This window comes from Eriocheir sinensis, chromosome 41 (genome assembly GCF_024679095.1).
Source record: "Eriocheir sinensis breed Jianghai 21 chromosome 41, ASM2467909v1, whole genome shotgun sequence".
NCBI classification, from domain to species: Eukaryota; Metazoa; Arthropoda; class Malacostraca; order Decapoda; family Varunidae; genus Eriocheir; species Eriocheir sinensis.
Genome location: NC_066549.1, coordinates 14060537 through 14088401, shown reverse-complemented (window position 1 = coordinate 14088401; position 27865 = coordinate 14060537). Strand labels below are relative to the sequence as shown.

Genomic DNA, 27865 nt, shown 5'->3' with positions numbered 1-27865 from the left:
ACTTTTCTTTCTTGTTCCTCCTCCTCCTCCTCCTCTTGAGCTGTAAACAAGTAGTACCTCCCGTATCCCTCCCTCTATTTTCTCCTCCTCCACTTCGAGTAACACGGAGCAGTTTACCTTTCCACTTCCTCTTCTTCCTCTTCACCTCAAAGTAAAGAGCAATTATCTCCTTCCTCCTCCTTCTCCTCCTCCGCCCCCTTCTGATCTTCCTCCTAAGCGGCTTAAATCTCATCATTTCCGTCCCCCAATATTCTTGCACTAAAGCTTCCTTCTCGAGGCCTAGGTTAGTATTAAAAGACACTTTCGCTTTTCACATCAGCTAGTTCTAAAGGTCAAAGAGAGGATCAGTCGGGTTCTAATGAGCGTTTCTTTAGGTTCACGGCACAGAAGAAGGGTCAAACTACCACCAGGGCCATAAAACTACTCCTGGAAATACCCAAAACTCCTACGAATGGCTTGTCAAATATGGGTACTTGGGCGACGAAATGTTTAGTAATAAGGCCCCTAAAGTCGGTATTGTGAGACGCTTCTGCCTCTCACATCAACTCTTTCCAAGGGCCGAAGAGGAGATCAGTCGGGCTGTAATGAGTGTTTTTTTTAGGTTCAAGATATAGAGGAGGGTATCAGGACAACTCTCCTCCCGAAATTGACCTATCTTTCGGCCACCCCTCAAACTCTTTATAGGAGCAGTGAGTAGCCGGCTTTTTTTTCACATTTGTTACTGAAAAAAAAAAAAAAAAAAAAAAGAGGAAGGGTCAAACTATCACCAGAGCCATTAAACTGATCCTGGAAATGACTAAAACTACTACAAAAACAGTGTAATATATGTTCTTGGGCGCCTAAGATCGGTATTATAAGACAATTTCGCTTCTCACATCAACTATTTCTAAAGGTCAAAGAGGGGGTCAGTCGGGTTCTAATGAGTGTTTCCTTAGGTTCACGGTACAAAAGAAGGGTTGAACTACCACCAGGGTCATAAAACTACTCCTGGAAATGCCCACAACTCCTACGAAAGCCTTGTCAAATATGTGTTCTTGGGCGGCGAAATGTCTTATGATATGACCCTAAGCACCGACGGGTTTTCCATCGCCCGGCCGACACTGATCCTGTAATTAACCCGGGCATTAATTACGAGGGTCTTTAGCGGCGGGATGAGGAGGTGATTCGTGTCTTGTCTCAGTTAAACACTCGCCTCCTCCACAAGCCGCCACGCCTTCCCGTAACTGACACTTGCATGACACGCCCCCTACACACCTATACACGCACGCGCGCGCCCCCCAACGTAAACACCCACACCCACACCCACGCCCCGCCGCCGCCAGTCAAGTCCTTTCATCCTTTTAGAGGCAGAGAATCAATGACTTGTTTTGATGAATGGAATCTGTGTTTGTGTCCTAAGAGGCGTCGAAGTGGTGGAACAAGGGCGGCGGTGTGTGTGTGTGTGTGTGTGTGTGTGTGTGTGTGTGGAGAGGGTCGGGTGTGGCCGCAAGGGAGGAGGTTGGATTACACATGCTTAGGCGTGAGATGTGGCGTACGTGCTTGGCAAGGGCTGTGGCTAGGCGGTGGTGGTGGGAGAGCTGGGGGTGGCAAGGAGGTGGGCGTGGCCGTAGAGTGAGCGAAGCAAAGAAAAAGAGGCGGATGGGGCAATGGTAAGTCTGGGCAAGGAGATGGGCGTGGCGAAGTTAGTCGGGGGATGAGGGAGAATCATGGAAGGGGTGTGGCTAGGGATATGTAGGTGTGGTGTATGGGGAAGAGGTGGGCGTGGCCGTAGGGTGGGCAAAGCAAGGAAAAGGAGGAGGATGGGGCAATGGCAAGTCTGGAGAAGAACATAAGAACATAAGGAGTCTGCAAGAGGCCGTTTGGAGATGGGCGTGGCAAAGTTAGTTGGAGTATGAAGGAAAATCAAGGTAGAAGAAGTGTGGCTGTTGCAAGGGTGGGCAAAAGGTGGGCGTGATCGTAGGATGTTTAGGATCGGGGCAAGGAAGTTAAGGAGGGAGTGATAAGTATGGACAGCCAAGGAACACGTGGGAAGGAGGTGGCCGTGGCAGTAAGATGGGTAGGATCAGGGCAAGGAAGTTAAAGAGGGTGTTTTAAGTATGGAAAGCCAAGGAACACGTGGGAAGGAAGTGGCCGTGGCAGTGAGATGAACAGGATCAGGGCAAAGAAGTAAGGGAAGGCAAGGAACACGTTTGAAGAAGGTGGCCGTGGTCAAGAGACGATTAGAGTGCAGGGAAAGGAGGAAGAGGAGGAGGGCGTGGTTATGATGGGCGGAGCAATGATAAGTGGGTGTGGCTATAGCTAGGCAAAGAGGGTGGGCGTGACCGTAGGATGGGCAGGGCAGATGAAAGGAGACTGGTGTGGCTCCGGCTTTTACAAGACTGAAGAACTTGGGGAATGAGGGAGGCGTGGTTAGGGCGGGACACGACGGAACACGACGAGAGTAGAAGCTAGGAATGGCGTGCCCAGAGACTAAACAGGAAAGCAAGGGTAGCATGATGTCACGGGAGTGTAGTTAGCATGGTAGCAGGATACATAGGAATACATAGGAAGAACAAACACCAGAAGACCTATCGGTCTATGGCGAGGGTGTCTGTTTACTACCACTACTACTAGTAATCTACGAGTGGTAGGACAGGACAGAAAAGATGAAGGCTCCTCCCCACCCACCTCTCCCTCCGGCAACTTGCCGGCAGGAAATAGTTAGAAGAGAACACCATGTACCTTTAAGGAAGAAAGGGACATGGAAATTTTACAGTAAAGAGAGAAATAAGAGGAAATTACTACCCTTAACTTACACTACTGGTAACCTAAGCTGTGGGGGAAAATGACTTCATTACATAAGAACATAAGAACACAGAAACACAAGGAGAATGGAAGAGGACGAGTGGCCTACACAGGGCAGCCTCAGGATCCCCCCTAATACTCACGATGGGTGAGGTGTAGTTTCAGGGGCACAGGTGGAGGCTTGATCCTCGTTTTACCGGCGGTACTAGGCACGGCACCAGTAACCTGTCACCTTACTGCACCCACACCTCACTCCACCTGTCATGCGGACATTAACTGTTGCTTTACTCTATTGTTAACTTACGCTACTTGCAATCTAGGTTGTGGGGGAGAATAATATGAATTTAGGTTGACGTCTTGCTGCAATCTGTCTGAAAACATACGAAGAAGGGTCAGTATAATCTTATATCCCTGAAGTACTTATCTAATGAAGACTTGAAGCTATTGATACTCTGTGCGCTAACTACTGACGGTGGGAGTCTATTCCAGTGATCGACGACTCTGTTATTGAAAAAACTTTTGCGCACCGGATGTAGGGTTCGGATAGGTAGCAGGGTAGCAAGATGGTTAGTTAATTTCGAGATAACGAGTTGGGTAGTTAGTAATGGCGTGACCAGGGACTGAGCACGAAAGAAAGGAAGGATAGCATGATGTCAGGGTATGTGTGGTTAGCAAGGTAGCGAGATGGTTGGTAAATACCTGGATAGTTCACAGGAGGGTAAGATTATTGAACATTTCGGCGCCCAAGTACACATATTTGACAAGGCTTTTTTTCCAGGGGTAGCTTAATGACCCTGGCGGTAGTTTGACCCTTCTTCAGTACCGTGAACATACAAAAACACTCTTTAGAACCCGATTGATCTCCTTTTCGGCCTTTGGAAATGGTTGATGTGAGAGGCAGAAGGACTGTGGACGTGGAAGCGTGGGTGTCGTGATGATAAAGGCGTGGTGTTGAGGGGGGGGAGAGAGGCGTGTGGCGGGAGGGGACGGGACTGAAGAGAGCGAGTGGTCTGCTAGATAAGGGGAAGAGGAGGGGATGACTTTCGTGAATAAGAGAGAGAGAGAGAGAGAGAGAGAGAGAGAGAGAGAGAGAGAGAGAGAGAGAGAATTACATAGATATATAACCAGACCACACAGGCCCTAAGGCCCAAACTAGGTGGTCCGTCCTAAACTTAAGTGACAGTTGTTATGCGGCCGCCATGGCGTTGAAACTGATTGAGAGAGAGAGAGAGAGAGAGAGAGAGAGAGAGAGAGAGAGAGAGAGAGAGAGAGAGAGAGAGAGAGAGAGAGAGAGAGAGAGAGAGAGAGAGTATAAAAAATAAAGAAAAGAGAACAGGACGTAAGAAGGGAAACAGAGGAGGAAGGGAAATGGCAAAGACAACATGGAAAAGAATGCAAGCAGGAGAGAGAGAGAGAGAGAGAGAGAGAGAGAGAGAGAGAGAGAGAGAGAGAGAGAGAGAGAGAGAGAGTAATGGTGGCATGGAGAGAATTCGGCTTTTAGTGAGTTCCCCCATAAACACGAAGCAAGAAGAGACCGCAGTGCCGACGGGAGGTTTCGGGCTCACGACACTCGGCCCCGGAGATAAATGTGGCGTCGACGGTCCGGTCTCGATTCCGATTCGGCCCCGAGCTCTGCCAGGACGAGGCGCACAAAGGAAGATGAAAAAAAAAAAATGCAGAAGAAAGAAAGAAAAAACAAAGCATCACATGCAAATGAAGAAAGAAAAAAAAAATGAAGTCAAATAAAATAACAATGAATCCACAAATGCCGTGATATCAACAAATGAGAGAAAAAAAAAAAAAACAGCAGCAGCGGAACAGGAAGTTAATTAAAGTAGTGGACGGATGGAGACCGAAAGAAAAAAAAATGTATAAAAAGAGATATTATTTAAAAATGCGGCACAAACCATGAAAAATATAATTAAAGAGAAAATAAAAAAAGCAGATTGAAAAACGCAACGAACAACAAAAACACAGAAGAGAAAGGATTAAAAAAAAATACACCGGACTAAAAAAAAAAAAGAAAAAAAAAACCCAGGCCGCTAAAACAATTTCTGTCAAACGTCGGAGGAAAAAAACAACAACGAAAAAATAAATGAAAACGCGAGATAACATGAAAAATAAAAGAATAAAAAAACAACAAAAACGCGAGAACAAAGAACAAGTACTTCCAAGACCATCCTCATGTGTGTGTGTGTGTGTGTGTGTGTGTGTGTGTGTGTGCATTGTGGCGGACTGGTATACCGTGAGTGCAAGGAATAGACCATTGTAATATTTCGGTGAAGAGAGAGAGAGAGAGAGAGAGAGAGAGGGCAGGGCTGTGTTATTCATACACTGTGACCTTTTACTCTTCTCACCACATTTCCCTCCCTCGGGCTACTTCTTTTCTTCCTCATCTTCTTCCTCCTCCTCTTTCTCTTCCTCCTCCTCCTCTTCTTCCAACTCGCTGCCGTTATCGATTCCTCTCCACTCTTCTTCTCCTTTCTTTCTCTCCTTCTTCACCTACATTTACCAGCCAATCTCTCTCTCTCTCTCTCTCTCTCTCTCTCTCTCTCTCTCTCTCTCTCTCTCTCTCATACATCTCGGGGAGGTTCGGTTTTATCTTAATCTCGGCACCCAGGTAGATTTTGCCAGCCTGTTTACCTTTCGTCAGGGACCACGGGCCACAGGTATTCCTGAAACCACACACACTCTCTCTCTCTCTCTCTCTCTCTCTCTCTCTCTCTCTCTCTCGTACCCCTACCGCCGAGTCATAAACAATGGCCGGGCATCACGTCAGGCGAGAAGACTTGTGTCCCAAGATCTACGAGATGTCGACGCCCATCTTAATTTTCCCGCCAAAAACAAACCCTCGTCCTCTCTGCATTGCCGGGAGATTTTATGCTAATCGTGTGCAAATGAGGGAGGGACATGTCGCCTGCCCAAGGAGAATGCACGTCTCACAAGCTGTCGTCGCCTTGCCTGGCTCTCTGGGTGGGTGGGAAAGTGTGTGTGTATATATGTGTGTGTGTATGTATGTGTGTGTGTGTGTGTGTGTGTGTGTGTGTGTGTGTTTTAGGGACCTCTTGCACGACCCCATCCCGTTAGCGGCGCAGGCTATTTTTTTATTTTTTTATTTACAGTGGCTGCCATGATATATGACTCTTGATTTGGGTGTAAATGGAAGAAATGACAGTCATATCGTCTTTCAGCATGTGTGTGTGTGTGTGTGTGTGTGTGTGTGTGTGTGTGTGGTATGCAAGGTGGTTTTAAAGTGTCTCCCGGGTGAGGCGCGCACGGTGCCCGATGTGTTGCAGAGATGAAGTGTGTGTTGCAGGCAGTCAGGCAGCCAGTCATCCGTCGCTCGCTAATGGCAGTGCATCCAAGTAATACCTCACATTACGCCGCCGTTAGATTATCTTCCGTCCATTATGTGCCCGGAAAATCGGCGTCCACTCGCTTATTTATTTCCCATTTTTTTTTCATTATCTTTTCTGAATGAATAATGCATCGGAGCGAGTCCTTTGATTACCGCCGGCAGCCTTGACCCTCCCTCCTGCAAATGGCGTCGTCTTATCATATAAATATCGCTTGAATATTCTGCACTCAGCCGATACGCAGACGGGAGAGATTTACGACGTGGCGGAGCTGCCGGGGAGAGTGGGTGCGCGGCGGCGGCGTGGCTGTAGAAGGCTGGAGGAATCCTGTCAAGCGGTGAGGGAACCAAGGAGGTGAGGGATCCGCGGAGCGAGCAAGCGGTTCCTGCACGCCTGAGCGGATGGCGGGGCGAAGGGGCAAGGGACGGGAATGAATGAAGGGGTCGAGGGCAACATATGACGGCTGACGAACAAATAAGAGCAAAACAAGGGACGGAGAAATGGCCAAGGAAGTGAAGGAGGAGGAGTAGGTGGAGGAAGAGGATGAGGAGGAGTTGGGGGGAAGCCAGTCTCCAGATGACGGTGGCTCCATGAAAATTGCTGGTGGTGGGGATTGCCGCGGGCGGTGGGGGGTGAGCGAGGGTTGGAAGGAGCTGGGGAGAGAGGCATGGGGGAGGATGTGGGAGATCAGGGGAGGGAAGGAGAGGGAGTAAGAGGGGGATGGGATGGGAAGAAGGAGTAAGAGGAGGATAGAGGGAGGTGGAGGAAGGGATGAGGACATGTTTATCCTTTCTTTAACCTCCCTCTCTCCCTCCCTGAACGAGCTAGGTCCACCCCCGTCAGCTGCCGCAAACACCAACCCCTACTGCGTCCTGCGATCTCTCCTCCCCCACTCCTTACCGTTGCTCCCTCACACCCAGCACGACTGCACGACCCTTTTTTCCGTCAGTTCCCCAGCCGTGCTACCACACACTCCCCACTGCACGAGTCCTCAATGTTCCCCCTTGAAACACCACCACTCGCATCAGTAGCAGGCGCGAACCTTTCCAGCCACCACCTAAATGCACCCAACACCTCAGTTCCAGAGCACCCGGTATTTTCCCAGCCCCGCCGCTTCCTGAGTGTTGTTACAGCGTCGCCAAGTTGGATCTTGCTGCACTCACTCCCGTCTTGCTCTTCGGGCCGCGTCCAAGAGCACTTACTGACCCTCTCCTTCTATCTCTTCCCTGGTGTTTATTCACGAATCTATCTGTTTATCTCGCACCTCCTGGCTGTCTGTCCCAGCGGCCGCGTGTCCCTGTCAGCTGCTGCATCTTGTTCAGTATTAATATGCAGGGCCCTGTCGCTCGATGTGGTGCCCGGCTGTCCGACTTTCGGCCATCAATTCATCCGTTTGCCTCCTCGCCGCCCTGTTTGTTTTCCGCTTACTGCTCTGTGGAGAATCCCTGAACCCCTTTCCTTTCCTGTACCCTCCCTTCTCTTCTTTCCCTCTGCTTCATTCACGAAAAGGAAACAAAAGACGATTGATTACGACCAGAAAGACGTATCCGTAAAGGAGTATGTGCAGCCAGTGATCATTGGGCACACACACACAATCGTAGTACCCAGCAGATTCCCAGTCCTTTTTAAGAATTTTGTTTTGTTTGTACATTTTCCTGAATACAATAATAAATGTGAACACACACACACACACACACACACACACACACACACACACACACACACACACCGTACCCAAAACTTTCTTATTATCTCTTCAGTGAACCTTCCAAGCACTGACAAGACATTTATCATTTAGAGGACAACCACTCTAGCTTGTGTGTACCTTTGATTACAAGGAAATACTAGCACACACACACACACACACACGCACACAAACGCACACAAACAGAAACGTATACAAAAAAGAAGCTTGCCCGCGAACTATTTGACTTTGGATCCACAAAAGGGAAGAGAATTTCGTCATTGGTACGCTGGACCACCTCTGCCCCTCCCCCGCCCTCGCCCTGAGCGCGCCGTTAGCACCAGCACCATGAGGCAAGGCGGCGGGCAAGGATCGGCACCACGTTCTTCCTACCTGACAGTGTGCGGGGCGCGGCGTGGCCATCCCGCGGCCAGGGAGCCGCCACCACCACCTCCTCCCTCCGGCGCGGTGGTGGGCTCGGACCGCTTTTAAAACACGGATGGTGCTCCTCTTTGTCACATCCTTGTCTACACACACAGTCACGTAAACACACACTCGCACACGCGTATATGGCACTCCCGCCGGCGTGGAGGGCGAGCACCGCACGCTGGGAGGGGCCAAGGCGGCGCGGGATGTTGGCTACACTGCCCTGCCTCTCCGCCCTGGCGCGTCCTCTCCCTTCACCAACCTCGCACACACTGACTGGTTCCAACAATGTCAGGATGTCTGCGGCTGCTGCTCTGCGCTGCCGCGCACACACACACACACACACACAACTAGCTGTTCACAACACATTGGCAACATAATTTTGAACAAGGATGTTCGCTACCCAATGCATAGATGATCCTCTTCTGCTCAGCCCTCCTCCGCTCTCCCACTCCAACCTGCGCCCAAGCCTCATTTCTGACGCTCAAGCGGGACCGATCATGGGTAACAGTCAGCACAGGTCCTCAGTCCCGTGTTACCCCCTGAGTGGGCTTACACGGACCAATAATCACATTCAACACGTCCCCCGAGTGGCTCCTCCCATTCCAGCTCGAGACGGTCCCTCACCTGCACGCCCCCTCCCTCCCTCCCTCACCCGTGTGTAACAGGATTCGTCGCCTGGACAGAAGGTCTTCGCGGCTTATTCTGTAGGAAATAACCGCTTCCTTGACCGCAGGGTGAAAAGGAGCAAGAAGTTTACCTTTTATGGATTTTGACTGCCAAGGCAAGGATTACTTTATTTCATGTATATATTTTCAGGTGTGCCAGCTTTCCATATCGCACCTTTGGCTAAGGGGCTGCGGGCGGGAGCTGAGGAAATGCAGGAGGGATGGAGGTGAGGGACAGGAAATTACTAAAGAAAAAAATAATCCACGATGAGTTCGAATTTCAGTGGCGAGGCGGTGGTAGCTGCCCCCGTCCCGCCGGCCCCCCACGCTCAAGACGCCGATGTCGCGGGGAAACATTTCCCTTCGAATGATCTTGGTCGGGGCCTCGCAGCGCCACAACGACGCATCTTTGGGCCTTGTCTGGACACAGGGCCATGGCAACGTGCCTCAAGCGGTCGTCTAAATCCTGCTCACAGCGGGAGGGGATGATATACATAATGTCGGACAGCTGTGTGTGTCGACCGCTGCTTCCCACGACCGGGGCGGAGCGCAAAGATGCCAGATTCTCTCCAGGAACATTCATAAACCCCAAGACAAATTCCCGCCAAGGTTGTCAATCAGGCAAGGCGAGTTAAATCTCACCGGTATTTAATGCTGTGGCGCGCAAATCTTGCCCAGGACGGTGAGGTAGTTGAGAAATGACGTGGTTCGTCGTCCACTCCGTCTTAGGTCCTCATTGCCAGTTGGCGTCAGGCGGCGGGGACACGGAGCACGGCCGGGGGCATGTGGAAGACGCCGACACAATGGCTTTCTTCCTCCGTCATTGAAGCGGACTGATACGTCGATTGTGTGTGGAATAGAGGCAGAGTGGCCCTGTTTCGGGACTACTCAAGGCAGGGACGGAAGAGAGGCGGCGGGGGCGGGGCGAGAGGAGGAGGAGACGCGCCCAAATAAATTATGCAAAGTGTGATGGAGAGGGAGGCGTATTGGGTGAAGTTTGATTAAATTCGACTCAGCCCACACTGACTCGTCCTGATCCCGAGTCGTGCTCAAGCGGCGCTGTCACCTGTGGCCAGCAAGGTGTGGCGGCCAGGTAACTCATTCAATCATGAACCGTATAGTTAACGCTAATGGCTCGTCTCTCTCTCTCTCTCTCTCTCTCTCTCTCTCTCTCTCTCTCTCTCTCTCTCTCTCTCTCTCTGTTAAATATCAATCGATTGAAATCTATTATTCAATTCCTTACCTTCAAACCAATCTTCCCTTTCCCGCCGCCCTCCCTTCACCCTGCCTTCCCCCGTCACGCATTCCTTCACCCCTCGCCGGGCATCCTTCCACCTGCCCGCCGCCGCGAATCGACATGGGTGAGAAAGACATCACCAAACAGTAGTGATGATGGTGGTGGGCGTAGTGTGTAATCGTCGTCGTCTTAGCAGTAGTAGTATAGTGAAAATAGTGGTAGTAGTGGTAGTAGTAGTAGTAGTAGTAGTAGTTGTAGTAATAATAGTAGTAGTTGTAGTAGTAGTAGTAGTAGTAGTAGTAGTAGTTGTAGTAGTAGTAGTAGTTGTAGTAGTAGTAGTAGTTGTAGTAGTTGTAGAAGTAGTAGAAGTAGTAGTAGTAGCGGTAACAGTAGTAGAAGAAGTTGTAGTAGTAGTAGTAGTAGTAGTAGTAGTAGTAGTAGCAGCAGTAGTAGAGATGAAAGAGGAAGAGGGGAAGAGAGAGAAATAAGGAAGCAAAAACAAAAAAAAAAACAAAAAAAAAAAAACGAACATAAGAGACATACAAACAAAAAGTAACACAAAATAAGATGAAAATAATAATAACAATAAAAAATAAAATCATGATAAAAAACGAATCTGTTCACGATGAGGGCAACGTCTGGTAATTCACACCTTCACTCAACTCTCGCCAGTGCCTGACCTTTCGTTCGCATCATTATCCCCCCATGGTTTGAGAGCGCCCGCTAATGACGCAACGGCAACTTCCATCACGAGCCACATCGGATATTGGGGAGTTAAATTGGGCCTACAAAAAAGTCAACACGCCATCAGCCAGAGCTAACACAGGCCGTCCCGTCAGCACACTTAGAGGCCTGAGTGAGCAGACCGTGGAGTGAAAAAAAGTGCCATAGACCTGATATAATTAGGAAGGAGGAGGAGGATTGGAAGAGGAGAATGAGGAGGCAGAGATGAAACAGCGGCATCAATTACGACGAGGAGCATTCGAGAGGAGCGCCGCAAGGTAGTCGAGGTGGCGAGGGTCCTTCTCCGTTTATCAGGGGACGATCAATTGTCAACGGCGTCTTTGTTTATAGTGTGGAGGGTCGTGGAGGGACAGGTTACGTTCTACCACCACAGGGGCCTTGGGGGAACACGCAGAGGGGGCACATAGGGGCAACACGACACCTCCCTCCCACTGGGGACGTTCGACCTCCTGCCTATGAGGTGACAACGTGAAATTTGCCAACATCACGATGCCGCCACCCGTCTTGGTCGTGCTGGCCCCGGGGTGCTGCGGGACGCCTAGCATTCTCTGCCTCTGTGTGTGTGTGTGTGTGTGTGTGTGTGTGTACCTCTCTGTCTGTCTCTGTGTCTGTTTGTCTATCTGTTCCCTCCTCACCTCTCCCTCTCTCTCAGATCGTCATGTTTCACTCTAACATAATTACAGTCAAGCCATATTGCGAAGCTCTTAATTAAAACTTCGAGATGATTTTCAGCAGAGCACGCACGATAGAAACCTTACCTAACCCTACCTTCCTCCCTCCCTTCCTTTCCCTTCCTTTCTTTCTCTTTTCCTCCCTTTTCTACCCCGCTTTTCCACCCTCCCTGCCACACCCCCTCCCTAGAATCCACTCCCTTTCCCTTCTCCGCCTGTGGATCCATTAGCTAAGGGGAGAATCGATTCGCAAGGGAAGGGCAGAAGGGGTCAGGATGTGTAGCCCCCAGGGTGTGTGTGTGTGTGTGTGTGTGTGTGTGTGTGTGTGTGTGTTTTATTATACCCAATAGGCCGCGTCTTTTTTAAAGGGTATCGAGCATATTTACAACTGAAGAAAGATTAGGCGCCGTAACGGAGGCCGGGAGGAGAGAGAGAGGGGGGGAGAGGGGGGGAAGGTGAGAGGGGAGAGGGAGGGGAGGGATACAGCATCATAAACCAGAGATGAGGATGCGAGTAGAAGGAGGGAGGGAAGGAGGGAACGAAGAAGAGAGAGGATGAGGCAGGGAAGAAGGGAGAGGCAGAGGGACAGGGTGGGAAACATGGAAACGCAGGCAACAGAAAGCCTATTGGCTCATTACGAGGTTGCCCGCTTTGGTGATTTAATCTGCTCGACAGCCTGGGGCCTGGGGAGCAGATGAAAGCGCCTCGATATTGAGGAGCAGATGAAAGCAACTCAATATTCAGTTTACTCCCGACGCAGCGAAGTGACGGTCGATTCTATATTTGAAGGAGTTGATAGTATTCGCATTTACTACTTCTGAAGGAAGATTGTTCCAGTGACGGATGACTCGGTTTGAAAAGAAACTCCTTCCGATGTCTGTGTTACATCGACTAGACTGAATGGGTAAACCGTTATTTCTAGTTCTTAGGTTGGTTTGCAATTCAAAGAAATTGGAGTAATCGACGTTATTGAATTTTATTAGATACTTGAAGACTTGAATCATATCTCCTCGTAGGCGTCTTTTCTCCAATGTAAAGAGATTGAGTCGCTTGAGTCGTTCCTCGTACGGTTGAGCCCTTAAGGTTGGTATCATTTTCGTGGCGCGTCGTTGAATCCTTTCCAGTAAATCAATGTCCTTTCTGTAATTAGGAGACCAGAACTGTACTGCATACTCGAGGTGCGGTCTTACCATGGAATTATACAAGGATAGCATCACGTCTGGCGTTTTACACTCGAAGTTCCTCGCTATGAACCCGAGCATAGTGTTGGCTTTGTTGTATGCTTTTTACAGTGATTCGCGTGTTTCAGGTCACTGCTGATAGTGACTCAAGATCCTTTTCCTCCTGCATCGCTTGCAGAGGTCTCCCATTCATGATGTATGTGTGTTTACTATTTCTGGACCCAATGTGCATGACTTTGCATTTGTCAACATTAAAGGACATTTGCCATTTTTCCGACCATTCGATAATGTGATTGAGGTCTTTCTGAATGATTTCGCAGTCGGTCTTTGTGAGGGCCTTTCCCCCCACCTTAGTGTCATCAGCAAATTTCGATATTGTGGATTTCAGTCCTGATTCGAGGTCGTTGATATATATGATGAAGAGAATGGGTCCCAGCACTGACCCTTGAGGCACTCCACTAGTGACTGGAAGCCAATCGGAAGGCTGTCCGTTGAGTAGTACTCGTTGTTTTCTGTCGGTGAGCCAATCTCTTATCCACGCGATCAGATTGGCTCCAATGCCCGCCGAGTGCAGTTTTTTAAGGAGTCGCTCGTGCGGTACCTTGTCGAAGGCTTTCTGAAAGTCCAGGTATATAACATCACTGGGGATGTGGGCATCCCAGTTCTTATATATACCTTGGAAGAAGTCTAATAGATTCGTTAGGCAGGAGCGCTTGTTTCTGAAGCCATGCTGGGTGTCGGAGATTACATTATTGTCTTCTAGAAACTTAACAAGTTTGTCTCTAATAATCTTTTCGAGTATTTTTCCTGCCACTGATGTCAAACTTATGGGCCTGTAGTTTAATGCAACGCTTTTGTCTCCTTTTTGAAAATTGGTGTTACGTTCGCCATCTTCCAGTCTTGCGGGACCTTTTCAATTGAACAGACTGGTTGAATATGTTAGTGAGTGGCTGAAGTATTTGTTGTTTAAGCTCTTTTAATAACCGCGGGGACAAACCGTCAGGTCCTGTTGACTTGTTCGTGTCGAGTTTATCCAAATACTCTTTCACTTCTTGGTCGCATATTGAGTCAATTTTCAGGGGCGTGATTCCCCTCGGCGGGTCAGGGTTCTCGGCATGGTGTCGATGTTCTCGACTGTGAATACGGATGCGAAGTTACTGTTGAGGATTCTGGCCATCTGTTTACTGTCCTGAGTTGCAGCTCCAGTCTCGTCTGTCAGGGGACCAATATTTTGATTTTACTTTCTTTTTCGATCTGATGTATGTGAAGAATTTTTTGAGTTTGTCTTGATGTCACGCGCTATTTGTTTTCGTAGTTGCGTTTACTACTCCGAATAAGGGTGCGACAAGCTCTGAGGCTGTTGTGGTACTGAGTACGGGCTTCGGCCGTGTCATTCTCTTTCATTAGGTTATAATTCCTTTTTTAAGTTTACCGCCCTTTTATTTCTCTGGTCATCCACGGTGGATCTACGGCACCATTTACTCGCCTGGGTTTCGTCGGCACTGTAGCCTTTTCTACTCCCAAAAGCTTATCTTTGAAGTTGTTCCACACGTTGTCGATTGTATTGTCGGTTAGGTGAAGTTGGTCCCAGGTCGCGGAGGGAAGCAGCTCACGGGCTAGGTTGAAATTTGCTTTTTTGTAGTCTGGTATCACTGACGGATTGTCTACGAGTTTGTGACTTATGTTGACATTGAAACGGATTAAGTGGTGATCGCAACCGTTAATTTTTTCACCAACTTCACAGTCGCGAATGAGGTCGGGGTCGCTTACTAATACCAGATCCAGCAGATTGTTTTCTCTTGTTGGTTGAGTTACAACTTGAGTGAGGAACGAATCCTCCACCATTTCTATAAGCCTGTTACCCTCTTGATCTCCAGTCAATTGTCCCCAGTCAATGTTAGGGGCAGAGGGACAGGGTGGAAGAGGGGGAGCGGGAGGAAAGAAGGGAGGTAGCGCAATAAAACGGATAAGTCCAGTAGATGGAAGCGATAACAAGAGGTAAGAAGATGAAGAAGAGAGATGGTGAGGTGTAAACGAGAGAGAGAGAGAGAGAGAGAGAGAGAGAGAGAGAGAGAGAGAGAGAGAGAGAGAGAGAGAGAGAGAGAGAGAGAGAGAGAGAGAGAGAGAGAGAGGAGAGAGAGAGAGAGAGAGAGAGAGAAAAAATTTAAGGAGGGAGGTCCCAGGGGCGTGACTCCTATATCCCTCTCCCCTATTCCTCCTCCCTTCCCCTCTCTCTCTCTCTCTCTCTCTCTCTCTCTCTCTCTCTCTCTCTCTCTCTCTCTCTCTCTCTCTCTACTACTCACAATTTATTACACTCTCTATCTGTCCTAAATCAAAACCATTCCTCCTTCTGTCCTTCCCTCTAAAACCAACCTCTCTCTCTCTCTCTCTCTCTCTCTCTCTCTCTCTCTCTCTCTCTCTCTCTACCTCACGCCCTCTCTCCCTCCCTCCCTCTCACCTGGCCAATTAAAGCAGCAATACCTGCCCAAATGTCCTGACCTCAGAACAATTAACACCGCTGTGAGAGGGGCAGATAAGAGAGAGAGAGAGAGAGAGAGAGAGAGAGAGAGAGAGAGAGAGAGAGAGAGAGAGAGAGAGAGAGAGAGAGAGAGAGAGAGAGACATACAGGTAGACAAACAGATAGATATAGTTAGAAAGACTTATACAAACATATAAACAGAGTCGATATATGTAAAGACAAACAGGCGGGCAAACACAAGTATATTCAAGAACAAACAGGCAGATAGATTGATATAAACACACACACACACACACACACTATCTTCAGGTGACCACGTGTTTGATAGCAGTGTGTTGTGTTATGTTGCGTTATGTTGTGTCGCTGTGGTGTAATGTATAGGGTGGGATAACGAGGCGTGGATTGGCGCAGTCTGTCTTGGAGTGATGCAGTGAGGTATATCTTGTGATGTAATGTACGTACAATGAAAGATAGTATAGTTGCATATATATATTAGCTAACGTGTCCATCTATTACTGTGTGGGTGTGGGTGTTAGTGTCCATCCATTACTGTGTGGGTGTGGGTGTTAGTGTCCATCCATTACTGTGTGGGTGTGGGTGTTAGTGTCCATCTATTACTGTGTGGGTGTGGGTGTTAGTGTCCATCTATTACTGTGTGGGTGTGTGTGTTAGTGTCCATCCATTACTGTGTGGGTGTGGGTGTTAGTGTCCATCTATTACTGTGTGGGTGTGTGTGTTAGTGTCCATCCATTACTGTGTGGGTGTGGGTGTTAGTGTCCATCCATTACTGTGTGGGTGTGTGTGTTAGTGTCCATCCATTACTGTGTGGGTGTGGGTATGTTAGTGTCCATCTATTATGTGGTGTGGTGTGGCGCTATGCAGTATGGTGTGGCATGGTGAGATGATGTGGTGCTGTGCTGCGTGGCGTTGTGCAAGATGAAATGTGTTGGGTGATATGCATGGTGTGAAGCGCTGTCGGTAAAGGGGCTATTACACTGGGCAAATTTTCCGTGGATCTTCAGTCAAACCACGATTTCCGCTGGCCTGGCTCTCATTTGTTTCTTGTTACTGATGATGATGATGATGATGGTGAGTAATACCGTCTTCCTTTCGTGAAATCTACCGTAGCTTTGGAAGATCATGGACACGTCAGAAAACCACGGAAATTTGAGAACCACGCCAGCGGAAATCGTGGTTTGACTGAAGATCCACGGAAAATTTGCCCGGTGTAATAGCTCCTTTACGTAGTGGCGGGGCGGCAGGGTCAATTCCCCACCTCTACTTCACACCCCTCCTCGCCTTTCCCCCCGTCCTGAAGTGATGGGTTAGAGAGTAGAACTTAGGCCTGTATTTTCAGACGCTTTCGGCTCTCAGATCAATATTTCCAGAGTCCACACAGAGGACTGTTCGGGTTCTCAAGAGTGGTTTTGACATTCCTGGTGCCAAAGCCTCGTCAAACTATGGACATCCCACAACCTTTACCAAATACTTATGATGTAAATTAATGAAGGCCGGGAGAGGAAGGGGGCGTTCAAATTGGGTGGGATTTTGGTAGAAAGATATTAATCTCTCTCTCTCTCTCTCTCTCTCTCTCTCTCTCTCTCTCTCTCTCTCTCTCTCTCTCTCTCTCTCTCTCTCTCTCTCTCTCTCTCTCTCTCTCTCACCTCCACCACCACCACCACCACGATCTATTGACGGGAGAAAAGTCAACACGGGAAATACACTCTTCGGAAGGATACAAACGGTGCAGCTATGGGCGAGAGAGAAAGAAAAGAAGAAAAAAAAAAAGAAAGACAAATATGTTCGGAACACCAATAGGGTGGTGAACAACCCGAATAAGAATACAAGGAAACAGAATGCCCCACACATCACAATTCCTTCTATGTAACATCCACTGTGCTTCATTCTTTTCCATGCCCGGTGGCCTCTGCTCTCTGACCTTTCTTTACTTCCTTTAACTGAAGCCATATAATCTTCCCCTAACCTTTCCCTTCCTCTATCGTACTATACAGATTCTTTCTATACAATCTCTACTGTGTCCGATTCGCTTCCTCTGCCCCTTCTCCTCTTCGCCTACCCTTAACTCCCTTCACCTGAATCCATACAATCTTCCCCTAACCCTTCCCTTCCTCTATCGTACAACAGATTCTTTCTATACAATCTCTACTGTGTCCGATTCGCTTCCTCTGCCCCTTCTCCTCTTCGCCTACCCTTAACTCCCTTCACCTGAATCCATATAATCTTCCCCTAACCCTTCCCTTCCTCCATCGTACTATACAGATTCTTTCAATACAATCTCTACTGTGTCCGATTCGCTTCCTCTGCCCCTTCTCCTCTTCGTCTACCCTTAACTTCCTTCACCTGAATCCATATAACCTTTTTCCTCACCTTTCTCCTTCCCTTCCTCCACCGTATAATACACAGATTCATTCTATATACGTAATCTCTATACTGTGTCTGATTCCCTTCATCTATCTCTTGCTCTGTTCCTATGTTCTTATGTTCTTATGCTTCACCTTCTCTTTATATGCTCCCTTCACCTGAATTCATATAGCCTTTTCTCCTCTTTCTTCTTCCCCTTCATCCACATTAATACACAGATCCTTTTTTATAATCTTTACTGTGCCCGATTCATGCACTTCCTCTGTTCCTTATCCTCCTCACCTGCCCTTTACTCGTTACCCCTGACTCTATATAACCCTTTTGCTCTCCTTTCTTCTCCCCTTCCCTCACCTCAATATACAGATTCCTTCTATAATATCTTCTGTGTGTGATTCCCTTCCTCTATCCCTTATACCTTTTACATACTTCTATAATAACCCTTTTCCTCTCCTTTCTTCTCCCCTTCCCTCACCTCAATATACAGATTCCTTCTATAATATCTTCTGTGTGTGATTCCCTTCCTCTATCCCTTATACCTTTTACATACTTCTATAATAACCCTTTTCCTCTCCTTTCTTCTCCCCTTTCTTCACCTCAATATACAGATTCCTTCTATAATATCTTCTGTGTGTGATTCCCTTCCTCTATCCCTTATACCTTTTACATACTTCTATAATAACCCTTTTCCTCTCCTTTCTTCTTCCCTTCCTTCACCTCAATATACAGATTCCTTCTATAATAACTTATGTGTGTGATTCCCTTCCTCTATCCCTTATACCTTTTACATACTTCTATAATAACCCTTTTCCTCTCCTTTCTTCTCCCCTTCCCTCACCTCAATATACAGATTCCTTCTATAATAACTTCTGTGTGTGATTCCCTTCCTCTATCCCTTATACCTTTTACATACTTCTATAATAACCCTTTTCCTCTCCTTTCTTCTCCCCTTTCTTCACCTCAATATACAGATTCCTTCTATAATATCTTCTGTGTGTGATTCCCTTCCTCTATCCCTTATACCTTTTACATACTTCTATAATAACCCTTTTCCTCTCCTTTCTTCTCCCCTTCCCTCACCTCAATATACAGATTCCTTCTATAATATCTTCTGTGTGTGATTCCCTTCCTCTATCCCTTATACCCTCTACTTACCCCTGACTCCGTTCACCTAACTTCACGTAACCTTTTTCGTCCTCTATCTCACTATGCAGATTTCATTGATTCCCTTCCTCTATCCTCTATCCCCTTCACCGGCCTTTATTCCCTTATCACCTTTACCTGCCCTTTACTCCCTTCACCTGTATGTCCCCACTCCCTCCCCCTCTCTCGGCTAACCTGCACCCCTCCTCCCTTCTTTCCTGCAGTCGTGGGAACCTGCTACTGGATACGTTAACCCCTCCTCTTCCCTCCCTTTCCTCCTCCTCCTCCTCCTCCTCCCCTTTCTCCTCCTCCTCCTCCTCCGTCTCCCTCCCTCCTTTTTTTTCGTTCCGCTCCCCTTCCGTCCCTTAAATATCCTCCCTCTTTACCTCTTCCATTCTCGTCTCACCCTCGTCCTCCTAATCGTTGTTTTGGGGTAAATTTTAATACTTGGGTCATTATTTAGGGATACGTCTACAGCTGAAGCGGAAAAGGGGGAGGGGGAGGGGGAGGAGAAGGAGGAAGAGGGAGAGGCGGAGGAAGAGGAGGAGTTAGGGACAGGTTTGGTAACATCAGATCTTGGCTTAGTTACGCTCACACACGGTTTCGGTTTTACACAAATGCGCGCGTGCGCGCACACACACACACACACACACACACACACACACACACACACATACACGCACATATGCTTTGTTTTAGGGGGCAAAAGGATGTAAATTAATGAAGGCCGGGAGGGGAAGGGGGCGTTCAAATTGGGTGGGATTTTTGTAGAAAGATATTAACCTCTCTCTCTCTCTCTCTCTCTCTCTCTCTCTCTCTCTCTCTCTCTCTCTCTCTCTCTCTCTCTCTCTCTCTCTCTCTCTCTCTCTCTCTCTGTGCCGGCTCAACAACGTTGAGGTAACGGTGAACACAGAGTATTCGATAAAATCTCAGATGAATAGTAATTACATGTGTGTTTGTGTGTGTGTGTGTGTGTCTGCGTTGGAAATGGCAGCCGAATTTTCTGCTTCAGTATTTTTTGCTCCGCAGGGACAGTGGTGGTGGCAACAGCTGTGTCGTTCCCAGAGAGCGGCCTGGTGCGTGGCGGGGTGACAGCTTCACGGACGGGGAGGCAGCAAAGACAACGTGGCGAGTCCAGCGACAGTCATCACCCAAGGGGCACTGTTCTTTTGCAACAGTGTCACTACCTCACGGGGGAGTCTGCATGCCCGAAGCCTCAGGGGACACACACAACACGCCTTCACGTTCTGCAAACAAGACTGAGGTCCCTTCAACCACATCTCAAAGTCAAGCTTCCAGGGAGACGCACAGCGTGGCTTAATCAAAGCCTTTTCGTCCTTCTGACAGTTCTGAAAGGTTCTGTAGCCACACCTCACATAAGGAAGCCTCACTAAGGCCCCACAAGTTGTCTTGATTAATCAAAGCCCTTTCGCCCTCTAACTAGCAAACATCAATGCGCTTCCCTTCAGCAACTTCTCAATGTACTCACAATGAGCCAGTCTCGCCTTCAATGGTGCTACACAGGAAACTCGTCCCGCCCCACCAGAGGCTCCTATAGCCGCGCAGCTGGGACATGACAGGCCACAGAGGGCATCGCGGCTGGGTACCTCGGGGGATGTTGAATCGGAGTGGAAGTCTTTCTCTTTCAAATTGAGTCGTGAAGGGTCGGGGGACTCTTGCGGTTCCTCGCGGTGAGTGGCAGATTTCCTTTTGTGTTCTGCGTCACGTCAGCCGCCTTGTGACGCTGCCGTGAGGGGCCCTGGGTGGCGCCGCGGCGGTGCGTCGCGGCGGCCCAGCACGGAGATGAGGCTGCTTGGTGAGAGGTGTCACCGCATGACCAGGCAACTTTGTGGGAGGACCCGAGGCGCTGCTTCTACTTCACCTTCACGCTGAATTCTGGGTTTGACTTCTTTTTTGGACGCTTAATTTGGAGGTTGGTGCCTACCGAGGCGGCGAGGGGATTAGTATTTGAGGCAAGACTGATGTACGTGGCGCTGTTAAGAGGACTTACTGGCGATTCGTCTCAAGAATGCTCACAGCACTGTTGCTGCTGATGTCTGTGGTGGGTCCTCAGCCGACCAGGTGCAGGCCTCGCGGCTCCACTAATGAGAGGAGGCGGTAGTTTCAAATAAAAGCATGATAACGAGTGGAACGGACTTACAAGCCGTGTAATAAGTGCGGATACGGTTGAAAGGTTTCGTAAGGAGAGATAATATATTTATGAGGGAGGATGACGGATGGCTGGGAGGTGGCTGACATGAGCTGAGCTGTGTAGAGTGTAGACCAAATTACTTCTTACAGACTTCTCCATTTTTGTACTCGTCTATTTTCTGTGAGGCTGACAGGAGTGATGCATGCTGGGACAGACAGGACCTCACCGCGCTTATGATGGCAGAAGAGGTTCCCGCTGCACACACAACCGCTGCCTTATTGGAGCGGCCAGCAATACCGATTTCCCGTGGAATGATTACTGCTTCCAGGAGAGAGACCCCTCTGTGTGTGCCCAGCGCATCACAGAGGTGATTGTCTCTGGAATGGAGGCATACATTCCACGTACTTTCTCTACTCCTCATGCTAAAAAGCCTTGGTTTAATCATGCTTGTTCTCGTGCTATTAAAGATAGAGAGGCAGCTCACAAAAGGTTCCAGAGCCTTCGAACTCTCACTAACTTTGATCTATACATTTCAGCCCGGAATCGTGCCAAATCTATTCTCCGACTTACCAAAACTTCTTTCATTAATGGAAAATGTCAAAACCTTGCTTCTAATTTTTCCCGTGACTTCTGGCCTACGACTTGAACTCTTTCAATAGGAGGGTATCAGGACACCTTTCCTCCCGAAATTGACCTTTCTTTCGGCCACCTCTTTTGATTCTTTTTTGGGAGCAGCGAGTAGCGGTTTTTTTTTCTATATTTTTTTTTGTGCCCTTGAGCTGTTTCCCTTGTTGTAAAAAAAAAAAAAAAAAGCATCACAGCTGAAGGACTGACGTCTTGAGGATCATGCGGGTTCGTCAGCCTTCATACTGAACATGCCGAGAGGAGGGGGTCCGCGGGAGGCTGCTGCCAGCGTATAGCTGTAGTAGAGACGTTTATTGTTGTAGAATAGACGGAATGATGCACATGGGCGGCAGAATCATTTGCTGCATGGAACGGATTAGGTTGGCTTGGGTAGGAGTACGCTGTGTTCCCCTTGGACACCCTTGGACATCTTTCCTGAGACGCCCTGGGAGAGCGCAGGGTGTGGCCAACTCGGGACAACATTGCTGGTCTTGTTTGGCAGATAAACATCGAGGGGCAGTGGAGCGCATCGCCCTGTGGCCGTGGTGTGGCCTGGCGCCCTCAGCTTTCTGGGGCGGCGTCACAGAGTCTGTGTGCGGGGGTCAAGAGGTCCCCATTGTATCCGAGTTAAGGAGAGTTTGGGGGAAATATTCTCAAGTGATGTTCGTCTCATCCCACGTGGTCCTCATGGCGCCCTTTCAAACGGAATGGCCATCTGCATTTCTTATTTCGATGGCACCGTGCATAAGAATAACATGGTAAAACAAAAGAGGAGGTTATAAGAGAAACAGTTAAAATCTAACCCTGTTTCCAATGAGACAATGCAGAGTTGTTTCCTCACGCTCCGGGGAGGCACCGAATCATTAGAGCTTTCACAAGTTCACTGCCTCGATTGTTACTCTCGTCACTCCTTCTCGTGCCTATACTCTACTGACAGTACTGGACGGCGTCGAGGGGTGGACAAGGTGCACCTGAGTCCCTCGAGACACGGGCTTCCGAGATATGGCCTTCAGATGCAACTTTGGTGCCATGATGTCACGGCACTCAGGCAGGGAGGTATAGTTTCAAACAATAGAAATGCGTTGAGCGGAACGAGCTACAAGCCGTGTGATGAGTGGAATACGGCTCAAAGGCTCAGATGGAAATGAATAAGTTCAGGAGCAATGCTGACAGATGGTTGACACGTGGCTTGGTTGAGCTGAACCGTACAGACTGTAGAGTGTATACCAAATTATTTCAAACAAACTCCTTGTTTTTTTGTGTTCGTCTTTCTTGTGAGACTGACGGGAGAGTCATGCTGTGATGTACAAGTAAGAGTGACGAGGATCGAATGGGTAACGTGCTCTAGAGAGGGACAGTAACGCATTCCTCAAGTTTGATAAAGGAGTTCACGGATTTCGGTTTTCAAAATTTTTCCACGACGCTCGAAACATAGTTGTTGCTCGTTAGTGTTTTCGCATCACAAACTGACAGAATTTCGCGGATGGGAATATTCTTGAGAAACTGCATCGTGTCTCCTAATCTCGTGTGTAAGAAAACAGTAATTGATAAAACTTCAACATTACTTCGGAAAGTATTATCGGGGGATTGTTTTTCCGCACGTTGTTGAATTACTATATAAATTACTGTAAACTATAAATATGTTACTATAACTTCTGTTTACTTCCTGAACTTGAGAGCCAAATGCAAAGAGTTGTCGAGGTGGGGCCTCTGTGTCGATGAAATGACTTTTGGCTCGTTGCACTTAAAACTTCTTCCGGTTCTGTTGTTTTCATTAAATTATTCATATATTTAAACCTTTTTTGCATCGATCGCTGTAGCAACTCTCCCTCCCCTTCCCCCTCCAGAGTCCCTCAGTTCACTGAATACTCGCAGAGGCTGGGCACTTGTGTTCCACTTTTGCTTACTGTTTCTCCTATTTCTAGACCCAAAGGGGGTGACTTGACACTCGTCGAGATTGAAGCATATTTGACACTTGTACCACTGAATAATGATATGAAGATTTGATGAATGCTTCTACACGTGCTGGGGACATTTCATGGTATGCAAAATATGGGTATTTATTTATTCATTTGCATGGTAATTTATTCACTCGTTCACTAATTTATTATTCTATTTAATTTCCTATTTATTTGTTTGTGCTATTCGTGTGTGACGAGAAATAAGAAGAGAGGGGGAGAGAAAAGGAATGAGGGAGTAAGGGAAACGATAGAGGAGCAGGAAATGGGAGGAATATGAGCAGTGGACGTGGAAACACTCGGGTAAAATTAATTAAACCGTCTTGAAGTGAAAGTTAATGATGCGGCATATTTACTACGAATACTTACTAACCGACCTCTCTTGGCCACGCTTCTCTATTTTCTTTCACAGGAGCAGTGACAACGGGCTTTTTTTTTTTAACAACAAAGGAGACAGCTCAAGGGCACAAAAAAAGGAAACAATAATATAAAAAAGCCCGCTGCTCGCTGCTCCTACAAAAAAGATTCAAAAGAGGTGGCCGAAAGAGAGGTTTTTAATATATATATTTTTTGCCCTTGAACTGCTTCCTTTACTGTAGAAAAAAGAAAATGCTGGTGAGAAAGGACACTTGGAAAATAAGTATAACAACAATGGAGAAAACACACTATCTGATAAGAAAAAAAAAATATGACGTGGATTTTATAGGATCAGATTAAAGGTCGTATCTGTAGCGTGCTATCTCAGGTATCTTATGAGCGCCTCGCACTAAAAAGGGCTGAGATGGGACGGTCGATACGGGAAGGGTGTTGAAAGAGTCGATGTGGTGAGGAGTCTTTGGCGCCTTAGACCTTGACCTGAATAGTCGAGGGAGCGAGGGTTTGCATGTCACCTGTTGCCTCGAAGTGTACCTGTTGTCTCAAAGCATCTTCTTACTAGCCGGGGAGGAGGAGGAAGAGCAGGAGGATGTATTAGAAGAAGAAGAAGAAGAAGAAGAAGAAGAAGAAGAAGAAACATGGAAGATTAGGCTGCTGATACTGTTGTCTTTTATCAAGGTTGTCTGCTTTAGAGATTGTGACTTACAGAACGTATCAACTTGCACGTGGTTGTGGGAACGCTCACTCCAATCCTGTCGCAACGAAGTAGAGAGCAATGCGGTTGGTGAAGGAACTCATCGTTTTCGCATGGGAGGAGGAAGAGGAGAAAGAAATGAAGGAGAAGGAGGAGGAGGAGGAGGAGGAGGAGGAAGATGAGGGGAAGGTCGGAGAAGAGGGAAGCGGGGTAGAAAATAATCGATCACAACGAGAGGCAAATCAAACTGTAGAGACTGTAGTGAAAACTTCCTCCCAGGCAGGTTCCCACCAAACGCTCTCTCTCTCTCTCTCTCTCTCTCTCTCTCTCTCTCTCTCTCTCTCTCTCTCTCTCACACACACACACACACACACACACACACACACACACGGATGCTCCTTTCTTTCCAGTGAGCAGCAGGGAGTCAACAAGACGCAAAGGTGTGTCAGGAAAAATTTGCTCGCCCGCAGAAGGGCTTAATTATCCGCGTTTACAAGTGTGGCTCGGCGCCGCGGGGCCGCCCGGCTCTCCGCCCAGCGCAAGACAACAGGGCGGTGTTTGCTCGCCGATGAAGAGGAGGGAAATTCTGTTTTTTTTTCTCTCAACGATGTTAAGTTTATGATGGTGAGTTGCTTCACGAAGAATTTTATAAATGCAGACTCTTTACCTAACAGTCATGCTTCAATACGGCGTGAAACTCAACAACATTATCAAATAAATAAAGAAAAAAATCCAGAAGAAGCAAGTACTTATTGTCTTCAACTCATTGTAAGCTTTAACAACACAACTACAATTTTGCCAACACGTCCGGCAGAGAATGTCAAAAACTCTTCATTGGTCATAGGACATTAACTTAAAGGGCTGGTATTACAAGACACTTTGCCATATCACATCAGCTATTTCTAAAGGTCAAAGAGGGGATCAGTGGGGTTCTAATGAGTGTTTCTTTAGGTTCACGGTACAGAGGAAGGGTCAGACTACCACCAGGATCATAAAACTACCCCTGGAAATGCCCACAACTCCTACGAAAGCCTTGTCAAATATGTGTTCTTGGGCGGCGAAATGTCTCATAATCTAAGAGGCAGCTGTTTACCCTCCAGACGGACAGACGTTCCGCGGCACGCTCCAGAGGTAGCCTAACATCGCGGAGCCTTGGCGGAAACATTAGTGGCTCAGGAGTGACGGCCAATAAGAACGAAACCAAAATTCTTCCCTGCATTGTGGTAAATCAGGTGGGGGGTGTTTACACGTGACCTCCAGACTGGCTGGCGGTCCACGGCAAGTTCCGGAGAAACGTCAGGACGCCGTGGAGCCTTGCCAAAAACATTAGTGGCTCATGAGCAAGGCTGGGCTCTTGTCTTTATTTGACTCGCAATTCAAAGAGAAAATAATTTTGTGGAGACTCCTCCGCAAACCGTTCACACCAGGAGAGTTGCGTGGGCCTTACTTGGCACGATTCTTTTAATGTGAGGGGTTTGTGGAGTCAATACAGAATAACACACTGTCCAGGCCTGTGGAATATCAAGTCATATACTTTCAAGGTCAAGACTTGATGTGTATAGACTCGGCTCGAAATTTTTTGGTGTAAACGCAGCTCAATGGACGCAGGAACCATGGCCGCCGAGGCAGCGGACCAGTCGGTTAAGACACCACGGACTGGCTTTATGGGCAGCGAGGAATGAGCCATTAGAGTCGACAGGTAGAGCGAGTCATGCTAATGCGCCTCATGGATTGTTTAGTGTTCTTGTTAGATCTTCTTTCATGGTGTTTTTGGGGCGTCCGTGTCTCTATTTTTGATATAGCAGAGAATCAAGGCTAAAATGCTGAGGTCATGGCACCACGAGGGAGAATCCTGCGGTCCCCTGAATGAGTCGTCTATTCACACAGCCCAGAAGTCAAGCTTCCTCACCGAGTTGTTTCTGTAAAAGAATCCCGAGTATAAAGGAGGCCAAGGGGACACCACAAAACTTGTGGCTTGAGCAAGTCAATGGATCCTGCCATGGAATGCTTAGGAACAGCAGGGATCTGCAAGAGACTTGGTCGGACGGATTCCCGTGGATGGTGTCGTGGGGTGGGCGAGACAAGGTGCCTCCGGGCATATGTTCACGTTGATAAATTGATTGATTGATTCATATTACTGAGGGTATTGTACCTACTCATGGCTGCGAAATGCTTCTGTTAAAATTTCATTCGAAATGCCTGTGTCTCTATTTTCCACTTGCCAAGCACCACCAGGGAGACGCTGAGTCTGCTGGCGTTGTGTTGGGCGGTAACACCTCAGAACACCTTCATAACGCTGTACCTGCGCCGCCCTCCCCCGCCCACCTGACCACACCTCCCTCCTTGGAAGCCGGAAGTGTCGGCCTGCTCCCAGCGTCAAGGGACCACGGGAATAACGGTGACTCCACAGTGCCGAGACGGAGGGTGAATCACTCTCCCTTCCCATCGTATTTGAGCTTCTATGTTTGTGCTCTTGTGATGAAAAGTCAAGAAAAAAGTGGAAGCAGTCACTCTTACTGGGGTCGTAGTACAAAGGTATGAGTAGGCGAGTGGGTATGGTTATGGTGATGTCCCAGAACTGGAAGGAAAGAAGGAGGCGCACCAAATTTGACTCATCTCACTACTTATGGAATTTGAGATTTATTCTTGTATTCCGTGATCAGTGAATGAGGAAAGTTGAAAACATTATTATGGGGTTAAAGAGTGGCGTGGACAAGCAAGTGGATAGGGCTGTGGTGGGGGTCTGGGGTTACAGGGCAGGCAAGTGGATATGGCTGTGGTGGGGGTCTGGGGTTACAGGGCAGGCAAGTGGATATGGCTGTGGTGGGGGTCTGGGGTTACAGGGCAGGCAAGTGGATATGGCTGTGGTGGGGGTCTGGGGTTACAGGGCAGGCAAGTGGATATGGCTGTGGTGGGGGTCTGGGGTTACAGGGCAGGCAAGTGGATATGGCTGTGGTGGGGGTCTGGGGTTACAGGGCAGGCAAGTGGATATGGCTGTGGTGGGGGTCCGGGGTTAAAGGGCAGGCAAGTGGATATGGCTGTGGTGGGGGTCTGGGGTTACAGGGGAGGCAAGTGGATATGGCTGTGGTGGGGGTCTGGGGTTACAGGCAGGCAAGTGGATAGGGCTGTGGTGGGGGTCTGGGGTTACAGGGCAGGCAAGTGGATATGGCTGTGGTGGGGGTCTGGGGTTACAGGGCAGGCAAGTGGATATGGCTGTGGTGGGGGTCTGGGGTTACAGGGGTCTGGGGTTACAGGGAGGCAAGTGGATAGGGCTGTGGTGGGGGTCCGGGGTTACAGGGCAGGCAAGTGG

General features: G+C 48.3%; 1 protein-coding gene across 2 annotated transcripts in view; it reads right to left on the bottom strand.

Moving 5' to 3' along the window:
- Nucleotides 1-27865, bottom strand: part of LOC127009692 (vang-like protein 2-B) — a 116319-nt gene that overhangs the window by 45548 nt on the left and 42906 nt on the right. Inside the window, exon 1 of one of the 2 annotated variants that reach the window (XM_050883016.1) lies at nucleotides 8218-8539. The exons of the other annotated variant lie outside the window; for it this stretch is intronic. The gene's annotated coding sequence lies outside the window, so the exon portion shown is untranslated. Of the gene's footprint in view, nucleotides 1-8217; nucleotides 8540-27865 lie in introns of those variants that run through there. 2 annotated transcript variants of the gene reach the window in all.